Raw genomic sequence first — 13,428 nt, forward strand, 5'->3', positions numbered from 1 at the left:
ACAATTTTTCCCTTTTCGGAAATTTGCTCGCTCGTATTTGCAATGTTGCAACCTTCTGCCGGCTCTCGTGCAGCACAATGTTGTGACGGAAGTGACCGAAAAAACAGCGCCGACGAGCTGAGCTGATGTAACAGGCAAAAAAGGCTATCTACATCGAATAAATTAAATTAAACAGATGGCGAAAAGAAAAATAAAGTTTTGCGCAAAAATGCATTTTCGTTTTTGTGGCTCGCTAGAAGATTTGTAATCTTTCAATTATGTTGAGCATAGACAGATAGTCCGAACTGTACAATGTTTCAGTGATTGATGCTGTAGTTATGTGGCGTCTTTGTATATTTACTTTAAAGTATCAATTTAATTACATTGTCCTGTTGAGATACAAAACCTTTCAAAGAGCGTTGAAAAGATTTTAAAACAAAAATAAATTTCCACTCAAGCACATCACTAGTAAGGTCTTCCAAAGAATGAAAATTTATCGATGTATTTGAGTCCTGATTTTGTTCGTTACTTTTTTTCCACTTTTCTCCCACCGTAAATTCAATCACTCCGACGAGAGCGCATTGCACGTGGGAAACATAAAATCCAAACGCGTTATTCAACCAACCCAACCGTCCAGCCAAATCGTCCCTCCATCGTCCTGGAGGACTACCGGGAGGGGTGAGGGGTTGGTTGGTGGTGTCCAATGAACAACCGCCCCCATCGGTCGGGGATCTGGTCTTGCCGGTTTTATTTTTCCTTATTGCTTTCCCCACCGTACCGTGTGCACGGAAGTGGCGACCCGGTGGCAAAGTGTTTAATAACGTGACCGACGGTAATTTATATCTTTCACCTTCTGATTTTTATCTCACCTGTGTACTTTCTCGCCTTGCTCGTGCGGTGGCTAACGCCTGCCGGTGGGAGGGCGGCGCACTGGCACCGGGCTAAACATAGTGGTTAGTTTGTATAAACGGTTTGACCAATCATTAAACGGTGTATGTGTGTGAGTGTGTGTGTGCAGCACAAGGTGGAAAAAGGCTTCAGACACGACTAGGGGATAGGAAAAAAAACATCCTCCCCCTTCACCGCAATGGGTGGGATTTATTTCGCCGGAGTCGTTTGACCGGGCGCCGTTTGCTTCATTTGGTGCCATTTGATCTTTCGACGGTTTCTCGTGAACTCGTGTTGGCAAGAGCAGCATTTTATTTACTTTTCCTTTTTTCGTTCTCAATTTGCTGGTTCAACTGGTTTTCTAGGTTGGCTGGGAAAAAAATATCTCTATTCTTCCGAGTTTACAGCATCCGGTTTTAATGGAGGATCTGGTGTAGTTGATGTGTATTGCTTTCAAATTGGTTTTCGGGAGGGGTGAGTTTTTTTAAAAGTATTTCATGAAATTTAAATTAAACTAAAAAGTTTAAGACGTGTATAAAGCCATAAGAGGAACTTATATCCCGCTCTTATTTACTTCATGAATCTTTTATCACCTCCGAATCACAGTAATATCCCAAATCAATCCGTCTTTCTATTGATGCGAAACACAAATCTTCGTAATCCAACGGCACGTCGATTCAGCCAATTTCCCCTTTTGCCAATAATGGCAGCACATAAACAGTGTCTTATGATGGTTTTCGGGGCGGCGCGTGGTCATTACAACACAGGCTCTATAGCTTTTCCCTCCATGCAGTGCTCAAATCTTCCCCTATCATGTGTTTGTTTTACTGCTGCACAAATAACACTTACAGCCTGCTCGGACCGCGATGCGACGGCATGCACCGGGCGTGGGTGAACTATGGGTTGTCTCGCGCGATACAATCTCCTGGCGCCATAAATCGCGTTGATAAAGCGAATTCCGAAGCGCCTTTGAATTGTGTGGCAGCATAATGAACCACCCGAAACGTCACGGCGGCCAACCATGGCCTTTCGATTTGCGTCCAACATCGGTTTCGGTCACATCGGTAGTTAATTAAATAGCGCTCATAAATCAACCCGTTCCGGGGACGGGGGGAGGTGGAGCCCGACCCTTCGACCTGATTCGGCCCGAGGGAAGATTTTACATCAAATTCCATTTATCACCCACCCTAGCGCCCAGAAGCACATGATTTAGCCGACATAATGAGGTTGATTCGGCTTCGCAATGGATGCTGCACGGGTTTTGCATAGCATTCGCACAGCATTCGGTCGCGCTAAAGCAGCCACGCGCCCATCGGTACGGCGTAAAGCGAGGCCAAACTGGGTCCCCCCATTGTAGTAGGTTCCGTGACGAGTTCGTTGTAAGTTCACACCGCCCGTCCCCGCCGTTTACGTGAGGACATTCGGGTAAGCCAGTGCGGCTGCCAACTGGTTCACCGCGACAGATCAACTGTCAAATCAGATGGTGAACCTGGCCGCCAAAAGGTATGTAGCTGGAATTTAATGTATTTAACCCGTGTTGGGAGGAGATGGATGATAGTAAAATGTGTGCGAGATGGTTTGCGCTCGGTGAGATACAGTCAGACGAGTGGCTGCTTTTGGTTCGTGTGGTGGTTCATACAAAATTGTAGCCTCAAGGACAAGCTTTGGTAGCACGATCACATGCAACTATTTTTAATTTACTTATCAAAGCTTTAGTGAAACAACTTACACTTAATTGGTATTAAATGTGTGCCGTCCCAATTTCATTAAAATCCCATTCTGAGTATCCCTGGTTTGAGCAGCTGTTAATCCTACCGTAATTGCAATTTTGCTGGAAACACACACGTTGTCTGGACGTATTCTCTTTGTTCCGAATATGCAATAGTAAGGTCAAGGGGTACTTAAAACCGGTTTTTAGATCCGGTCAAATTATATGAAAATTTTAACAAAAATAAACATTCGGAAGTAAAACATTCCAGCTTTGTATGTGACATGATACACTCGGTGCACAACAAAAGATTCTAGTGTTTCTGTAGACTTTATTGGGTTTTAGAGACAGGTGTACCTAACTTGCAATTAGTAACTGTAAGTTCGTTTGAAAAGTAACATGTTCCGCCGCTGCATCAAATCAAATTATCTGTTTTGCATGAACTGGAATTTATGAAAAGTAGCTTTGCTATTCCAACACGGAGAAAAATTTCTAACCAACCCGATCTGGCTATCTGTTTAAATCCAATAAATTACGGTTGGTAACGGAGATTGTCCGAGAAACGTGTTGACTCTTCGTTGGGCCGGCTCAAATGGAGAAACGAACGGACTCGTACCGGGCGCAAGTGCCTAAAACAAATCTCGGACACCGAACCATCACGAGTGCCACCTGAAACCGTTGGAGAGAAAAGGCCCCACCAGCAAAGTGCCCCACGGAAGCGGGAGAAGCAAGGCTGAGGAAAGCAAATAAATACTGGAGACCCGAGGAGGGATTAGAGCCGTTGTGCCATTTTATAGTACACTCTAATCAAAGATCAACAATTGCCGGACCGGGTCGTGGATGGAACCTCACTCTTCCTCCGGTGGAGAGGGACTTTCCGATGGCATACACACGGCGGCGCGGTGTTGCATATTAAGAAGGCACAGACGGAGGGATTTTCATTATATATTCTCGGCTGGCGGGTTGGTGAGTTGGTTGAGTGGTGGCTTGTTTTCAAACATGTTGGGGTCGAGTGTGGTGGGTTTGCTTTCGATAAACACCTGGCCAGGTTGGGTTGGCAGCACGCAGCTCTGTTGGGTGGGCGGGCGCCCCAAAAACGGTGTACTCGAGGTAAACTTCCGAGATTCTGCCCTCCCGAACTCAACGCAAGCCGATAGAACATAAACATCATAATCATATCAAAATACGGAAAACAAAATATGCAAATTTGTTCTAAATTACTAAATCAAAATAGAGTAAATATGCATATCCATCGTTCGTTGGAGGCCGGTTCGGGTCGACTACGGTCGGTATGGTTTCTAAAACCCGACGGTTGGGGTAGGGTTGAGTTTTTGTAGACAGGATCGAGCCCTACTGCATGTCCACGTTTCGTGCAGTTTGTCGTAACGTTGAAATAAACGAAACCTAGACAGGACCGGTTGATTTAGGTTCGGGTGAGCGTGGGTGTTCTAGATGGGGCGAGCTATGGTTGATATTGATTCGGGGTTAAGCCGGAGCGCTTGAAATTGATAACTGACATTAGCACGGCTGACGGAGGTTACGACGTGGGTAAGCAAATATGTGGCGGAATGTAAGCCAGGGGAACGAGGTCTCGGATTTGCAATTGAATATCCTTCCTGGTAGGTGCCAAAGGTGAGTCGATCAGCGGTATGTGTGTTGCCATGTTGGCCTGCTCCCGAAGTGTGATGGATTGAAATTTTATGTTAAAAATATGCGGGTTAACCTCAGACTTGGTGATTACAGAAAGCAGAGTAAGGTTTATTGCATTTACATGTGGTCCCCACTTGAAGAGTTACTAAAAATATATTAGAAGGTATGATTGTTTTTGCAATAAATTATATGTAAATCTAAATAAAGTTTAAAAGCAATACAAATGTTTTCAGGATTATTGTTGAATAAATCAGGATTGACTATATTTCACAATGTATCTCGAATGTATTGAAACTGTGGATGAAAAATACTGGGCGTCTCCATTGAAACAAATTTACACATAATAAAACCACTATTTGTTGGAACTTTTTAACTGGATTGTTTAAGTGCTCTTACTTCAGTGTTTTGTGGCGATAAATGATTGGTAACAATTCCAACCTACTGTTTTTGATCTATTTACTGGATTAAATTGTTTCCCTGTAATTCTATTATTGATTTATGGTTTTGCAGCTTTTCTCAGAGCTACGAATTCAATTAATCAGTGTTATGTACTCTGTCAAACCTTGTTTTCTTTTGTTCTTCAATTTTAAATTTTATTTTGCAGGATTTGAGGTAAGATTGAGCATTTATTTTCTTTATTATTCTCCTATAGTTGGAGTGTAACATGCGGAGAAAATAGAAACCCAAGGGAAATAGACAATGGGACGTACAAAACAAAAACCAAAAAGAATAGTTCAGCCGACTCTTAAGCTAGTCATTTTTCATTGACTGTTTGCATTCGATGCGAATCCGGCGACAATAAATCCATCGTGAGGATGCACTTTCTCATCTTCCCTTGGGCTGACTTAAATCCCTTCTCGCCAGGCGTCAACCGGCGGGTAAGATAAAGCATTTTCGAACAGCACGAACAGTCCGTCGGCACGCTGGGGGAATTGATTTTTTGTTTCCCCCTTTTGGCTTTTTGGAAGCAACTTCTCGCAGACGCTACGACAGTTTGAACTTTCACCCAGCATGACACGATGGTGAGTGACAGGAAACTTTTTAATCCGCTTCCATGAATAATGCGCCATGTTTGCCGGACTTGGAAACAGCGTCGGTGGTTGTACTGCCGCCGGGGAGTTTGACGATTACTTTGACGAAGTGCTGAAGTCTCCTGGCATCTGACACTAATATTATAATTAAGGAAGGGATTTTACTTCCGACGAGAAACAGCTCTTTTTTGCCTTTTTAACTATCCCTGGAACTTTTTCTTTTAAACTATATTTAAGAATTTACAAAAGTCTCTGATTGAATGTGAAGTCTCTTTAAAGAGTTTTTTTCTCGGAAATACAAATAAATTGAAAGAAACTTTCAAGCGCTTCAACCATCTGGCTTTTTTAATTAAATTTCAACTATCATAGCATCATACTATTTAATTCATAAAACACTTTGCACTACCGCTGAAACCGGCGTTGACAAATATTTACCATCTATCGTTTTATTCATTCGAAGAAGACATCACGGAAATGAAAGTGCACTTACACAGTTTACACTATGCACGTCACCCGTCCGGCACTGCCAACAGGTTTCATTTAACTGAATTCATTTTGTATATTTGAATTTTAACCTAAATTAAGACTATGTGGTTCATTTTCTGTAAAGATAGACTTTTTTACTGTTGAATATTCTTTCCCAACTAACTACCTATAGTAAATAGGATTTGTAACAGTTTTAAAATTTGTTGGAAATAGCTTAAAAAGACAAAGTATTTATTTTCCAACATATTTTATCATTTCAGCAAACAGTACGATATCTTACAGCGTGCACTTGCGTAATAGGCACTTTCAACCGTCGCATACATCATTTTGCAGCGAAATATTAGGACAGGTGCGGCCAGTCGATGTGTTCCAGGGAGAAATGATGAATTATTAACAACCTATCATGCGGACTTCGGCTTTTTGATGCTGGATGACCGAGCAAAGACCGACCAGTATAAAAGTGTCGGCCAAAGTCGCCCAGAATTCAGTTGGCTGGTCCGATCCACTGGTCAGTTTGTTGGATAAACTAAGAATAAACTACACTAATCGAATCAACCGTGCACCGTCCAGCATGGAGCGAGTGAAGTACGCGTTAGTGTGCTGGACGCATCGTTGGGTGTGGCAAGTCCAAAGTCTGACTTTGCCGTGCTGGACTCGACGGGGAACGTGCTGCTGAACACTCTCGGCCAGTTCCAATCGATCACCGAGTGGCTGTAGAGTTTGCAAACACCGGAGCTGTACCAGCTGGCGTCGAACTTTCCCGCGGTGATGGACAGTCCAGTCGGGGCGGGCAGTCCCATCGTTCAGGGCCTGTCGAACGCCGCCCGTCTTTCCAGCGTGCAACATCACCACCATCCACGGTGGTATTCAGCGCAGTATTAGCGCAACGTTTTCCCTTAATGGCCAGCACCAGGCGATCCTGAACGGAACTTCAGTGCCGTGATCGAACCGGCCATCATCGCCATCCAGCGGTTGCCCCGGCCAACGCAAGCCCTGGTGGACAACATGCACCCGAAGGACGCCGTGCGGAGGTTGAATGTGAACCTGCGGCACTACGTCAACGTCGGCACAGCCACGGTACCGCAAATCAACGCCGTTGTCAATCGCGCTGGTGGACGCATTCACCGCGCGGCTCGCGTCTGTCGTACCTGAACAACTCGATCCACGCCTTCAACGGAATAGCCTACAGCGGTATCCAATTGCGGCTGCAGAGCGCCGTGCGAGCGGTATGGATCAGCTTCGCAGATGCCATGAGTGTCGCCTCCCGAAAGCTGCGTCCCTTCACCGTGGACGAGGTGGACATTCTTCGTCATATGGCCCTGAATTCCACCGGTCTGATCAAGGAGTGGCTGAGTAACGTCACGCAAACACTCGACGTCGTGAGCGGCCGCATCGTGCTGCAGGTAGCCGTGGGGAAGCGCGGAAGGTATGTCGAATCACACGCTGGCAGCCGTCAACGATCCGGCCTGGCGGCTCACCCTGTCCGTCTCCTCTGATGTGCCACGCGCGCAGACTTCGCAGCTCGACAAGATACCGCGCCTCATGTACGGAACGCTGGATGGGTGCAGCTAGAACGAGGACAGAACGCTGCAGAACGTGGGTGCCGGCCTTGCCGGGTATATGGTCGTTCTCCAGGCGCAGCTCGATGCCGAGGCGTAAAACTACAATCAGTGTCTCAACGGACTGACCGCTACCTCGGCGTACGAATTCAAAGGTTGTGGAGAACTCATCGATTCTCGGAACTCATCGGTTCCCAGGTGGTGGTTAATCAGATCGCAGCGTTCCAGGAGCCGTTCGAAGCCGAGGAGGACGAAATGCACTACAGTTCGGCTCGCTATCACGAGTGCCTGCACGCCACCGAGTGGATGAGTGGGGCCGTGATTATCGATTGCAAAGTGTTTAAACGAAACATCTACTTAGACATCCTTGCTCTTTTCTTACCCTTTTGATCAAAAGAACTGAAGATAATTAAAACAAATTGTTTTAAATGGGTAGCATGCTGGCCGGAAGTGTTACTTTCAATCGTCCATGACCTCGTGTTGAAGGTGCTTTTTATAAATTTGACAAGCACGAAAAAACCACCACTAAATGACACGATTTAAACTTAACCATCCATCCCGCAAGCTCAAAACCGGCCCCGGGGCCAGTACGTGCTCACAATGAAACGTAATTAAAATTTAAAGTCCTTCTATCCATTGCCAGCGCGGTCGACAGTACGCTGGCTGGATGTTGTCACCACATGCACGACCGCAGACCCGTGTTGCGATGGGAAATGTTTGCGTTAGTGAAGTTTGCACTTCCGGGCCTAGAGGAGAAAAAACGACGGTGGACGAGGCCAAACCCCTACCGGGTGCAGCAAATATCGGTGCTGCTTGATTGTGTGCGCACATTGTCGTTTCGATTGATGGCTTTCCCGCGCCGTCGAGCACTGCGTGCGGCGACGCCATCGCGGTGTGCACTAGTTTTAATCGATTTAATTTCCCGCACCTATTTTATTCATCCGCAGGTTGATGAATTGAAATTGGAAACAATCAAAATTTAATGAGCACTCGTCTGGTCGACCGTCGAGGCACCGAACCGACGAGGTGAGCACTACCGCTAGCACTAACGATACGGTCCATGTTGTCAATGGTTGGCCAGGTTTCGGGAAAACGTTTGCTTTGGTGATGGTTGCCAGTATTTTTTTTATTTGCAGTCATTTGCGTTCCGCTTTCGATAACAATATTGACGATTGGGTGATGGGTAACAAACGCAGAGAAGGTATAACGTACGTAAGGGAAAGTATTCCAAAATATGTAGGTACATTCCTTTCACGAACAAATTAAATGTCATAGTGTGACTCAAAAACCCCAATATTAAAAGATCAAATGTTCGACATCATCATCAATTACCACAATGATCAATTTCTATTTTATTTATAAATTTTTAATGAAAACTGTAGCTCAATATGGCAAAAACATGGAACAGTATACATTGCTCAGTACAACCAAACTATTTAAATCTAACGGAAAAAGTTTCAGTATCAATGTAAGCAATCATAATAAGCAAAGGAGAAGCATCGAGGACATAACGAAATACAGAAGATATGAAAATGTTAATTTGCTATTGGTGAAAGTATTATTTTAATAAACTAATCATAAAGGAATTTAAAAATACTAGCTTATTTTGCATTGCCTTGGTATTTGAGTTTACAGTACGTGTCAAAAGTTTGATATTCCTCGTTTCGCCCATTTTCTTGCTGTAAGTAAGTTGTCTAAAATGCTACATTCTTCTGTTTTGCCGTTGTGTCTCACTCAGAATTGACTCATATGTGATCTTATTTTGCTATACCAGGCTATATCTTAATAGTTGAACTTACTTCAAATAGTTGTTTGATTATTACCTTGAAATTCCCTAAGGTGCATCGTGGAACACCGTTCCCTATCGTGGTGGAATGTGACATAATATGTCGATCGCACTCTCTCCAGCCAATAGACACCGCACCGCAAACTCATTGAGTTATTAAAAGAACGTTAAATGGCTCGAAATCGAAATTGACAACAATCGATGGCTCGATAAACTTTGAGGCAGATTGGTGTACACAGAGAGCGCAAAGCCATTACTTATCATATGTTACGATGATAATCTCGCGATGTCAATAGTCGTGGCGTCGGTTAACCAGTTAATTGTTATTGATACTGGTTTAAATTAAGCATCATTATCGTTAAAAGAACTATAAATTGTTGTTTTTCAGTCCATTGGATTATGTCCTATGTCCGCCCGGCGGTGATAAAACGCTTAGTGAGTATTTATTGCAATATAACAATTTTAAATTTCCGATCGACCATTGTCGTGGGTTTATTATACTTATCAGTTAAATGCATGATTAATTTGCAACCAGTTTGGTTAGCTGCCCGTGTTGGATGATTGATGCACTTGTGCAACCTCAAGTTTTCTTTCAATATTCAGTACACTTGCACAATGGGAAAACACATTGCTTGGAAATGTTTTCCTCCCCTTCTTTAGTGGAAATTATTTATGTTCAAGCTTTCCCCCCTGCACATGCACGCTCGCATGCAAACGAAGGAGCAAGGTGCCAAAAAGTTGTCGGTCACTGGCCTCAAGACTGATGGTGATTCCGGCTGAAAGCGATCATTAATCACGTCACCACATAGTGAAACATAAATAACCGACAACCGGCCGGAGTACTGCACTCCTGGAAGCCGGAGCCGTAGCCACCAGACCCCCTGATGAATGGGAGAACCGAGCGAAACCATGTTCCGATGTACCGGAGTCGGCTGAGGACAGGAGCGACTGCTTGGACAAGTGCAAGCTGCATGTCGCACATGTGGTCCAGGCGGGGGAGGTCGGTGTAGTAAAAGTTTTTGATCAGTCGATTGGTTAAAGGGTACCGCCGTGTTGGGGAAGAGGGCAAGACTTTGCTGATATCAACGAATCAAGAGTGCATATCATTAATTTTCTCGCTCCATACGTGTTGGCTGGTGGTGACTTAATGATGACAAAGAAGTTTAAACGTGTTTTCTTTAAAGCCCGAAAGTGTCGATCGGCACAGTTTTCCTTGCATAATGGAGGAAAGTTAGAAGAAAATTCAAAACATGTTTAGCTATTCCAACCAGTGTTGGAAACCTTTGAGTAATCATTCTTTTGGAGGAGAAAACATAAGTATTCTTGTCATTAGTTATTTGAATTTGATTTGCTACTTTTTAACTTTTGTAGCTTTTCTGTTTCGCTTGAAAGAGGTCTAGCTTTGTTGCGATATTGTGTTTTTAATGTGGTTTAGATACACGTTTCCCGTCCAGTAAGTAATGTATTGTGAATTCTACACCTTTGCAAAGCAACTCCGTAGTTTGCAGCCTCATAAACTAGAGTACACCAGCACGTTCCTTGGATCTATGGTGCCTAATGCACTTGCTTAATAGAAGCCAAAGTTCATCCCACACTATTTATCTAAACTTGTTAATTATATGTTTTCTGGTGCCCCATTGTTTTTCTTCAGTTTCCCAGAGAAACCCTCCAGGGATAGGGCTTCGGTCTCATGGTGGTTAGTGCTTGCATAAACCGCACCTACATGCTGCGTCAATGTTGCCCAACGACCAAGACACTCCGGGCACCGCTCTCGGCATGCTTCGGTGGATGTGCAGTGAATGCAAATTTTATAGCACCTGGCCTGAGGTTTTAGAAGGGATTTCGAATTTTATCACCCCTGGATGGTCTCTGGACCGACGTCGGGCAAGTCGAATTGCGTCCCGTCCCGTTGCACCAACAACGGCAGTTTCGGACCGTGTTGTCGGTAACCCACTCTCCGTCGGATTGCACCCTGTGCCATTCACCCTTAAAAGAATGGCATCGTTTTTCTCAAGGCAGTCGTTCGATTTTCTTATCTTTACGAATATAGGTTTTCGGTCACGCCTGTCCTCGTTTTCCCGCTGCCGCTGCCGGTGCGTGATACTTTCTTTGTTACTGACTACGTAAACGCTCCGGATTGGCGCTTGACCGTACGACGACATCGACGCACGATGCATGCATATCTTTTTATTGGTCCGTAAAATTTTACCACCGTCCCGGGATGACCGCCAGGAACCTCTCTCTTCACACCCACTGCCGTTCAGTTTATGACGGCTCCTAGAAGAAACACGACAGGAGTGTGTCCATTTTCGTACTTCAAACCATAAAACCCCGACCCTATCGGGCGCATCCTTCCCCATCGGGCGAGCATCCTATGATGGTTGGCCGAGTTTATTTTTCGTCTTGTGTTCCACGGTTCGTTGGGTTTTGCATTTTGCACCGCACCGGACCATCATCGGGTGTGTGTGTGTGTGTGCTTATATTCGTCAAAACGAGCAAACAAGGCCCAACGGCGGTAGACAGTTTTGTGGCGTTGGTGGCGAAATGGATTGCAGCTTACAATTTTCGGCTGGCCCCGTGGGCTGCCACATGACCATTATGCTGGCGCAACGGTCTAAGGAGCCAAAATCAAAAAAAAAGTATAAGGAGATAAACATTATTGTAACATCGCTTATGGCCAGTCGATTTTACGAGCCCTACCCTCAGCGATGGGAGAAGAAAAGAGTGTTGAAATCGTGTTAAAAATTGTATCTCTTGTCAAATGGCTGTGCTTCGAAATAATGGCGATAGTTTGGACATGCAACACTGCGCTGCAAACAGTTTGGACATGAATAATGTGCCGCATGCTGAACTAGCGTTACAAAGCGTACGATTTGCAGTCCAACATTAGTTTCCTATCGGATAGGCGTTATTTGTTGTACATACCTGCAACATCGTCTATAGTACGACGAAGGAAAAGTTCAATATTGAAGTAAGCTGGTAGAAAACTATCCACTTTCAAGGGACAATATTTGAAGAGATGCTGCTAGACAATGGCAAAAGTTTTGTCGACAATATGCAAACGCTTTCCCAAGCGTACTTCAAAAAGCATCCAAGCAATGTCAAGCACTCTCGTAATTCTTACGCCGTGTGTGCACCTTTCGGGTTCATATTATATTCACTTGTCAAACACACTCACATGAACAACGTTGGCTCCACATTGATTGAAATATGCACTGTCCGGAGCTACTTCCAATCCAAGCAACCTAGAATCCTTTTGTTCGTTCGTTCGTTCTACTCTCAGGCGAAAACATTCGATTACCTACACTTGGCTGGGATTTGAGGTAGGAAGTGGTTGCCTAAAATATTCAGTCAACGTGTGATTTTACATTTCCCGCTTGACAGCGTTCAACAGGGAGCATCTGCTTGTGCGTGCGAGTGTTGCCGTTCGATTGGCGGTGCAAGAGTGTGTGAAGATAAAACGGTCGCTTGCCAAATGAAGATTCCTCCGAAGTGATAGGAAGTTTAAAGCACATTCTCGTGTGGGATTGGCGAGTATTTCCGTATCAACGGTACGGAGAAAAATGATTCAAGAAGGAATACCAAACCATTTGAAGTACTTTGTGACGAAGAAAACAAAAAGTAAGTCGATATTGAAGCAGCATGAATAGATTACACACGCTCGTCCGAGTTGGTTCCTAGCTCTCATCTACCGGAAACCATCGCACAAGAGCACACGTCACTTCAAAATTTCCATTTCCAATCGTAGCATCGTCAGTCGGTGCTTGGAATTCGATTTGATTGAGACTACGTCTGCCGATCAGGAAGCTTGGGGAACTTTAAACAGCATTATATAGCGGAGACTTTCCCATCCGTTCAGAAAGGGTGGCACTTATTTGCATACAACAATGTAGTTTTTGCTGCCTCCTCAGCGTGGAAGGCCATGCAAGGCGTGAGGAAGTGTTTAGACAGTGCTGCTCCTCTCCTGCTCCTCCATGGCACCGGTGACCTGTTGTAGGGGATCGAAATTGAAACCGCTGGCACTGTGATTGAAAGCGATCGCACGTAATCTGCTCGTGATGGTGCCCTGATCCCAACCAGGGTCGGTCCATCTTTGAATTCTGCACCCGGAGGTTCGAGATCGACATGGAATGACCACAGGAAGGACTACGACTGCAAGCTGCACCTTCCGTCACGATTGCGATGCCGTTTGCCAACAAAGTTGCTGCTCCAAGACAAACAATGAAGATATTGGGACCCTGACGAGAACCGTCAGCCTGTCGGGTTCGAGGGATCTTTCAATACACTACGACCAATGCCTACGCTTGGTTCGAGGCACGAATCAAATTCAATTTCTTGCCC

General features: G+C 44.8%; 1 pseudogene; it reads left to right on the forward strand.

Moving 5' to 3' along the window:
* Positions 1-6,172: 6,172 nt before the first annotated feature.
* LOC131293991 (uncharacterized) lies at positions 6,173-7,691 on the forward strand (annotated as a pseudogene).
* Positions 7,692-13,428: the final 5,737 nt, after the last annotated feature.

Source organism: Anopheles ziemanni, chromosome 2, assembly GCF_943734765.1.
Source record: "Anopheles ziemanni chromosome 2, idAnoZiCoDA_A2_x.2, whole genome shotgun sequence".
NCBI lineage: Eukaryota > Metazoa > Arthropoda > Insecta > Diptera > Culicidae > Anopheles > Anopheles ziemanni.